This window comes from Chelonoidis abingdonii, chromosome 8 (assembly GCF_003597395.2).
Source record: "Chelonoidis abingdonii isolate Lonesome George chromosome 8, CheloAbing_2.0, whole genome shotgun sequence".
NCBI lineage: Eukaryota > Metazoa > Chordata > Testudines > Testudinidae > Chelonoidis > Chelonoidis abingdonii.
In genome coordinates this window covers 10512917-10521230 of record NC_133776.1, presented here as the reverse complement: position 1 = coordinate 10521230, position 8314 = coordinate 10512917, and the positions used below count along the sequence as shown (strand labels likewise).

At 39.6% G+C, this 8314-nt stretch overlaps 1 long non-coding RNA gene across 3 annotated transcripts in view; it reads left to right on the top strand.

Annotated features, from left to right (window-relative positions):
- Window positions 1–7824, top strand: part of LOC116826897 (uncharacterized) — a 419533-nt gene extending 411709 nt beyond the window's left edge. For all 3 annotated transcript variants that reach the window (XR_004374171.2, XR_004374170.2, XR_004374169.2), the window contains one exon: window positions 5176–7824. This is a non-coding gene — a long non-coding RNA (uncharacterized LOC116826897). The remainder of the gene's footprint in view (window positions 1–5175) is intronic.
- The last annotated feature ends 490 nt before the right edge of the window (window positions 7825–8314 follow it).

Genomic DNA, 8314 nt, shown 5'->3' with positions numbered 1-8314 from the left:
GGAGGGGGAGGGGGAGGGGGGAGTAATGGGAAACTGGCATTTCTGGTCGTTCCAGCTCCTCGTTATTCGTTTGCACCGGTAGACAGCCTCCATCTCTCTGTTTAGATATTCTTCACCGACCCCTAGACGCCCAGACAGCACATTCCCAAACTTTTTGAAATGCCAAATCATGTTATTGCTGTGGCAAGAGGCTGCTTTAGGATCTGTGACAGCTGAGTTTTCCCTATCGATTATGTGACACTGCAGTTCATTTACACAGCTCAAAAGCTCACAGACACGAGAAGCCTCCAGTTTAACAAAAAATAAATCCCTCACTGAAAGTGAACCAACTTTATGTACAGTCTTTAAACTGATAGATCAGAACTTAATTCATGGAGACACAGAGAGAGAAGGTGACAGGACCAGCTCTGCTTTCACACTGTCCTTTTATAAACCTTCACAAATTACAACATTGAAAATCTAGAGAGATTAAGGACTGAAATTTTAATTAGGAATATAATGTTAGGTTGCTATAGCTGTGTATGTATGTGAATTATATATATACACAGAGAATAACTGTCTGTGTGTGTGTCCAATACACCTATAAAGCAGCTATCTATATGGTTATATATATATCACGGTAGCTACAATGTACACATAGAATATTAAATATTAGTTAATGTGGGTGGTCACCAGATACGAGAATTAAAGTGATTCCAGTTAAATTAAATTGAAGATGCGGGACCCAGATACAAAGGTGGGGGAAGCCCATATGAGGCGGTCATTTATTAAGACTGATAAGTGAGTGACCCACCTGCATATGCTGTGGATTCTTTAACAGGGGACTGTCCAACAGAAAAGGCAAGCTCCCAGCCCCCGCCCCCCACCCCAGGTCCTCGTAGAGGTTTCATTACTTGCTGTTAGTGCCTGAAAACAATAAAGGATGTTGAACTGGGCTTTTATTGATTATTTGTCACCCTGTATTTGTCAGTTTCAATAACTTTTCCTGAAGTTTTACTTACGGGCACTTGAGCTTTCAGATTAGGCCAGCTCTGAGGGTTGCACTGAGGGGTAATTATCCGCTGGCCTGCTTCCCTGTAGTCAGAGCTAGGGAAGCCAGAAAGAAAAGAGCATTAATGTACAGAAGCATTAATCTGTCCTCAATCACCCTAAAGCAGTGACCATTCCAATCAATAGGGGAGAGCTCTCGATAGCTTGGACACTACTTGGGCTGGGTGGCTGCCCCCCGCCCAGGCCCTGGAGATGATTTGGCTTTAGTTAATTTCATTTAAAGCTTATTCGCATATACTTTTGTCTTTAAGCATGAAGCGTGTTATTCCGAGGGGAATCCAGTGTGCTGCTGCTGTTTGGATGTATTAGCTAGTTCTATAGGGGTACAACGTGTGTGTGTGTAGCTCTTGGGTGTGTTAAGTGGATGTGTGCAAAAACGGGGGTGAGTGTGAGAGTCTACAGAAGTTCCAAACTATTTTGAAGGCCTAGAAATCAAAGAGGATGTTTCCAGTCGGACAACAAACTTCACCTCAGTGTTGTTTGAACTTTACGAATCGGTTACATCTAATATGTTGCATTAAAAGACTGGATCAAAATATTAACATGAAAGCAAAATCAGGGGATTTTTAAACTTTGATTTAAGATCAGCCCTTCAAACAAATCTTATTTCTCTTCCCGGATTAATGTTTTATATTACTGCGAGGTTGCGTATACTCTCTATGCTTAAGAAGGTTAAAAAAAAAAATCACTTGGGTGTCGAGGTGGAAAGAAATACCCAGGAGGGAATCAAATAGGGAAGAGGTGTGTTGGAAAAGACCAGCAAACAAATGGCGAATGGAGGAATCCTCAGGTGACGCTGCCAAATAACACCTGTAACTTGTGTGCAGATCCGTTGTCAGAGAACAGGAGAACTGAATCTGGAAGTTGGTTCACTTCCGGAGGGTCTTTTGCAACCCTCCGTCCACCCACCTTTCTTTGTACCAGCTTCTAGCACCATCCAGAGCCCAGCAAGAGCGAGAATTTACCTTGTCTGGCAGCTAAAAAGTTTATTATGGAATGAGAGGAAACTTCTTGGACCCTGAAGTTCTCCCCAGCTGATCTAGAAAGGGAGAGATGCAGTACAAGATGCTCACAGAGCTATTTTAAGAAACTTAAAGTCTTTAAAGTGGCCAAACCTTTATGAAAATTAGAGAGAGACAAGGTCTTATCTTTGGCCACTTCCCTTCTCCAGTAACCTCCCTGTTGCTCCCATGCAATGCACGCTGTTACATACATAGTAAAGCTGTACTAATTTGTAACCACACTAAAGACAAGCGAGCATAATCGTCCTCTGGGCTGGCACAGTGCCTATCGCGTACAGTATACCGTTTGATGTACTGTATTTCATACCAACGCAAGCGAAGAGCCAAGCGAACACAGAGTGCCCTGTTACACAGGATTTAATTACAGTGGAGTGCTTTCTCCATGGTGATTAAGAGACAAATCAAGCGGGGGCTTATTTGCCACAATGAACCAATAAAAACAATTTATTAGAGCAATAATCTGAGCCCCACATGGTCTAAATATTATTGTTTCCAAAAGCATGGAGGGAATTTAGATTGAAAAATGTCACACACACCCTCAGACTCCTCACTCGCTCATGCACCCTGAGATTTTAGCTTTTTCCCAGGGGATTATTTGCTTGTTTGGGGGCTTTTTGCAAAAAAAAAAAGAAAAAAAAGGGTCCCACAATTGCAGGTTCATATGTCTTGGTTTCTGAATGACCTACAGTAAAAAATGCTGCCCACTTGGTCTTAAAGATGCCCTTATTTCCTGTGATTTATATGTGAAATTCCTGGAAGAAGGGAGGCCATACAAAGGGTCCCCAAGCTATAGACCATGATAAATGGCTTGTTGTAATATAGTTAGCAAAACATAATGTAAAGTACAGAAAATTCTATAGGGGTTCAGGAAAGACATACATTCCCTAAGCCACTGAGCATAAAGTCAGGGAGCAGAGATTTTTTGAGGGAGTTTGGTGGGAGGAATGTGGGAGATAGAAATTCCATGACCTTCCACCCTCCAAATAACACGTCTCCCTTATTCTCTTGATTAATTCCTGCAGTCTGCAAAGGGTTCAGTTAAATCAATGAGAGATTCTGGGCTGCGAGGAAAGCAGGATTCTTGGCCCAGCTCAAACTGAGAACTGTAGAGTCCCCTACAGTTTAAAGATGGTGACTCAGGAGACTCTGGCTTTGCTTACAGCCTTCTGGAACGTCAGTCATCTCTGTACTAAACCGGAGAGGACTTCATTTCCTGTGCTAGTACTCAATGCTCTGCCAACCACAAGGTCTTTTAATAAGGCTGCCAGAGGTGCCTGGCTGTGGGAAGGACAGTCAGTGTTTATCACCAGGGAATGAGTTGGCATCATAGTCTCCTCTGAGTCACCAACCTGGCTAGCCCTGAGCATGACTTCATAAATCATGCTACCTAATTGAAAGCCACATGTTTACATGTACAGTGCTATTCAGCAGAATGCAAAAAAAAAGAGAGAAAAGATTAAAAAACAAAAACCCAACAGCCCTGTAGCGCTGTTCCTTCTTCTTGCTAGTCAATTAATCTATCAGTTGATTGTTACATTGTAGCAGGAACAGAACAACAAAAGCTAAAATGAAACCACCCTACACATCTACAATAAAAAAAATCAGTTAATCAAAGACTGATCATTTCTATAACATATCCCTGGAAAGGAATCTTGAGGTGTTGTTTTAATTATTAATTTAAAATTACCAGAAACTATTACAATTTTTTAAAAATTTTTTTTGGTGTTTTAGGCATGCAAGTGTTTTAAAGCAGCTGAATCAGGTTATGAAGGGAAGAAAGAGGATTTGGTTAAAATAGTCCTTATAAATTTCTTGTATTCACTTTTTTTTTAAAATGTAGGTTACTACCCATCTGTCTGTTTTTTTCCCCCAGGGGAGATGAAAAATGAAACTGGGACAAAAGACATTCCGGTTTGTTATATAACTCGCTCTTGCTTTTTAAACCAAACCTCCTTCCCTTGTTTTTTTCACTTGTAGAGTCCAAAGATATCCTGATGTTGAAGAAACCTCTTCAGTTACACTCAGTGCTTTATTGCCCTCAGAGGTGGAAGGGGACAGTTACATAAGTGCCTAACAGCTGTAGAGCAGCAATTTGAATAGTAATATTTTACTTTCTTCAAACAACAACAAAAAAAGATACTTCAAAACCAGGTGCCAGACAAAACATTAAATTTGCAATCATTAAACCAGAAATGAGCAGTAAGAATTTTGATTGACAGTTTGCCACCAGAAGCCCTAAAGTAGGATTTTATTGCAGATATAACATAGTTTACCATTCTTTGCTCCCTTCAGTAAGATTCTGTGTCTGGTGTTGACATCTGAGACACATATCTACCTATAAGCTTCATGTATAATGGGATATTGAGCAGAAAATGGAGAAATGTCAATGTTTTTCTTGCTCACTGTTTTATAAATAAAGAACACACTTAGTTTGTTGTTTGCTTAGTGTCTTCTCTGACTCTTCAATATATCACATTTAAAGCGTTTCCCCCCTACAAGAAGACATTTTGCTTACCTGGTAAATTTTTAATTGAGAAATGGTTCGTGTGAAAGACATGTTAAATAAATAACATTAACACTATCTGACAACTTCTCTTAGCACTTCCTAAGTAATATTTCATTATAGATGAAATGGATCACATGTTTTCTGCTAAAGAGACTAAAACAATGCATTGTTTAATAGTCAATAATGTTTTAATCAAACAATTGGTTTTCAAAGGGAATAGCAGCAAAAGAGAGACTAGATTCCTCTGCTGATCTTTTTCTCAGTTTGTTCTGATATCAATAAGAAATATTGGTAGGTTGAAGACAGATATAAAAAGGAAAACAAATGTTACACTTCCACACTAAACCCTTGGGGTATCATTTATGGCATACTGGCTTTGGAACTGCTGCTCATTTGATATATTGACATTACTTTTTTATGCACATTAAAACTTTATTTAGCTTAACTGCCTTCTTGATGAGTTTGACTGTAATAATTAATGCTAGAGTCGTCCAAGTAAGAAGCAAACAATTAAAACGTTTATGTATTTGATTTTTGATAGGCATCTCTACAAGGTAGGTTTTAACATTTTTTTTTTTCTTCTTAATTTTTTTTCAGTAAGAAGGATAAGCTTGGAGCGCCCAGTCACCGTGGTAACTGCCAGAAAAATTCTCCTGAAGTTTGAAGAGGTCAGCTCACAGGGTCAACAACTCTGGCCTCTTTCTGAGCTGGGCCTGGCAGGCCCCATCCTGCAGTTGGAGTGGTAGGCCAGGCCTAGCCCTGGGAGGTGGGCCATTCCAGCTCTGATATAAATTTTTTGAGTCAGTTCACGGCCTGGACTCTCCAGGTGGTCTCCAAAATCGATTGTGACCTTCTGACCTTGTCTAACGGAGGCATAGCATCCAACCTAAGTAAGGATTTAGCCAGGAATGACAGCTTTCCACTGAGTGTTATTGGGGACAGTACAAACAATTTTGGAAGCAAGGAGGTAGGTATGAGGAGTAGAGGTCATTAAAAGCATATTAAAAAACTATTTTTTAAAATAACCTTGTTGGTGAAAAGTTTTTATTAGCATTGAGTACCCCTGTTATAAACCTTTTCAGCAAAGCCCTTTCCCCCTCCCCAATGCTATTTTATATTAAATATTCTGAATGTTAACGTGAAAAATAGGCCCTTTGTATATTCCAAACCTAGTATTTCCTCTGCATTTGGATTTCAAATATGTAAATAAGGCTGACTGATTTGTAGCCGAATAGGCACTGTCTATAAAGACGGGATTTTTTCTTAACACCACAGAAACAGCAGGTTGTTTATTTAAGGAAGTAACTTCTTTAATATGGGCAGCCTTTTTAGATTCAAAATAATCTTAATAGATGCAATTTTTTATTTAAAAAAGGAAATTAAATAACATGCAAAAATAGCCTGCTGGTTTCACAGGCTATGTCCATTGCTGTTTTGTAAAACAAATAGCCAAGCCACAAATTTGGTTACATATGAATTGTAACAATGCTAAGATCATACCTATATCCAAGAAGAAATATTCTTGACAATTGTAAGAAATGTAGAATTATCTTGGGGCTGTTACTGTGCAGAGGTAACAAAGTATATAATTTGAGCTTCTCAGCAAGTAGCTTTATGCTTTGGGTTCCTACTGAGATTGTCCTATTTTATTACTATTTTAAAGAACCTATTCTGCACCCATACTCACTTGAGTAATCTTTATTCATTTGCAGAAGTGGGACTGTATGGAATAGGAAAAGTACAGTTACCAAGTCGAACAATGTTCTTAAAATTTCATATATGACCTTAAAACTGTTATGAAGAAAGTAAATTGTGTAATTATTTTGTCCCATTCTTAGGAAAAATTAAATAAACACACCCCAGCAGGAATGTTTTTCCAAATCATTCTTGCTGTGCCTAGTAAATAAGAGCTAAGTTCCAATATCCTTGCTCATGTTCCGTTAGTAACTTACCCCTCAAGTGGCCCCATTGAAGCCACTGGAGATGCCAAAAGAGTGAGATATTAAACACAAATAAGAGTGGCAGAGTCTGGCCCAAAGGCTCAGTTCTGAAACTGATTCTCACAACAAATAGTACTTTACTCTGCAAATGCTCCTGTTGGTTACTATGGCTCAGATTCTGTTGCCTTTACTCACATTGAATAGTACCTTACTCTGCAAATAATCTCATTGAAATCAGTGGAACATTTGTGGAATAAGATATTAGTCAGGCTGCATAAGGGTGGCAGAATCTGATCAGTGGGGCTTGGTGTGAAGTAAGGTACTACTTAGGGTGAGTAAGGATGGCAGAGCTGGGCCCCAAATAAACTAGGGCCTAATCCTGGACCTGTTGAAGTCCAGGGTAAATCCTCTCATGGTTTTCCTAGTGAATACCAACCACACATTTTTTTAAAACAGGGCTACAGTAAAAACAATGTAGTGACATGAGAAGGCCCATTGAATTCAGAGGGACTCTTTGTGAGAATAAGACTGGCAGAATCTGGCTCGTACTCTTCAGTGAGGGTTAGTGCCTTTGCTTGGTTTATGGAAAACATATTTAAAAATGAGAGTTATGAGCAGTCAAATGATTTTTAGCAGAGCTTACTATATCCTCATCTCCTTTGTGGCATGATTCTACATTTCCCCTGTCCTGCCTAACAAGCACATGGGCTGCTACTAACAGTCTGCATGATGGAGAATGTAAATATTTCCCTGGGACACAGATCAAAATCTCCCAGCCCCTGCCCCAGCCTTACCATCAAGAACAGGCAAAAATAATTGGCATCGGAAATAAAGAAGTGAATCTCAATATCTTTGGTTCTCTGCAATTTTACTTGCATTTTAGGGTAACATGAAAAATTGGACATTTCCTTAAAACAAAATCGGGTTGGGGCCTGATTGTCGTCTGTCTGTTCACGTTGTGCAGTCATCTGCACCTGAGCAAAGTGGATATAAAATGCACAGACGCAAATGAAAACACAGGAAGTGGAGAAAAAAGCCCTTTATCTTTTTCCATAGTGAAGATTCAGCTATCATATATACAAATGATAGATTGTCTCCTACCAAACATTAGCAGCAGCAAAGGTGAGAATTTTTAACCTCCTTCATGCCATTTATTTCAGTGCAATGTGAACGTCAAAACATAATGGCTCCATTGCAATAGTTTATTAAATAAAGGCTATTCCTTTACACTTTAATTAAAAAGCAAGGGAATTATATGAACAAACTGGCTTAATGAAAAGTTAAGGATGAACAGTCAAAATCACCAAGAGAGACAAGGAGGGCGAGGTAATATCTTTTATTGGACCACCTTCCATGGGTGAAAGAGACAAGCTTTCAACCTGCAGAAGAGGTCTATGTAGTTCAAAAGCTTGTCTCTTTCACCAAGAGAAGTGGGTCTAGTAAAATATATTCCTTCACCCACCTTGTGTGTCGACTCTCGTGGGACCAACACAGCTATAGCAACACTGCAAAATCACCCAGGGCAGGACAGTAGTGTTTAACCATAGCGTGTAGTATGGGCTGGTAAAGAGCTGCACTGCCCTGGGGGAACTGCTAGAGGCAGCATGTCTCCCAGAGGTGGCTGCACTTAGGGAAGCACCATGTGAGAGGTTTGGTACTCCTCCCTACGTACTGTGTTACACTGAAGAGTCTGCTACTATCTAGCTCAGAGTCAGGAAACAGAAGTGAAGGTTCCAAAGAGCAACATTAACTTGAACCTGTTTCACATTGAAAGTGTTTTCTATTTCTGGTTGTGG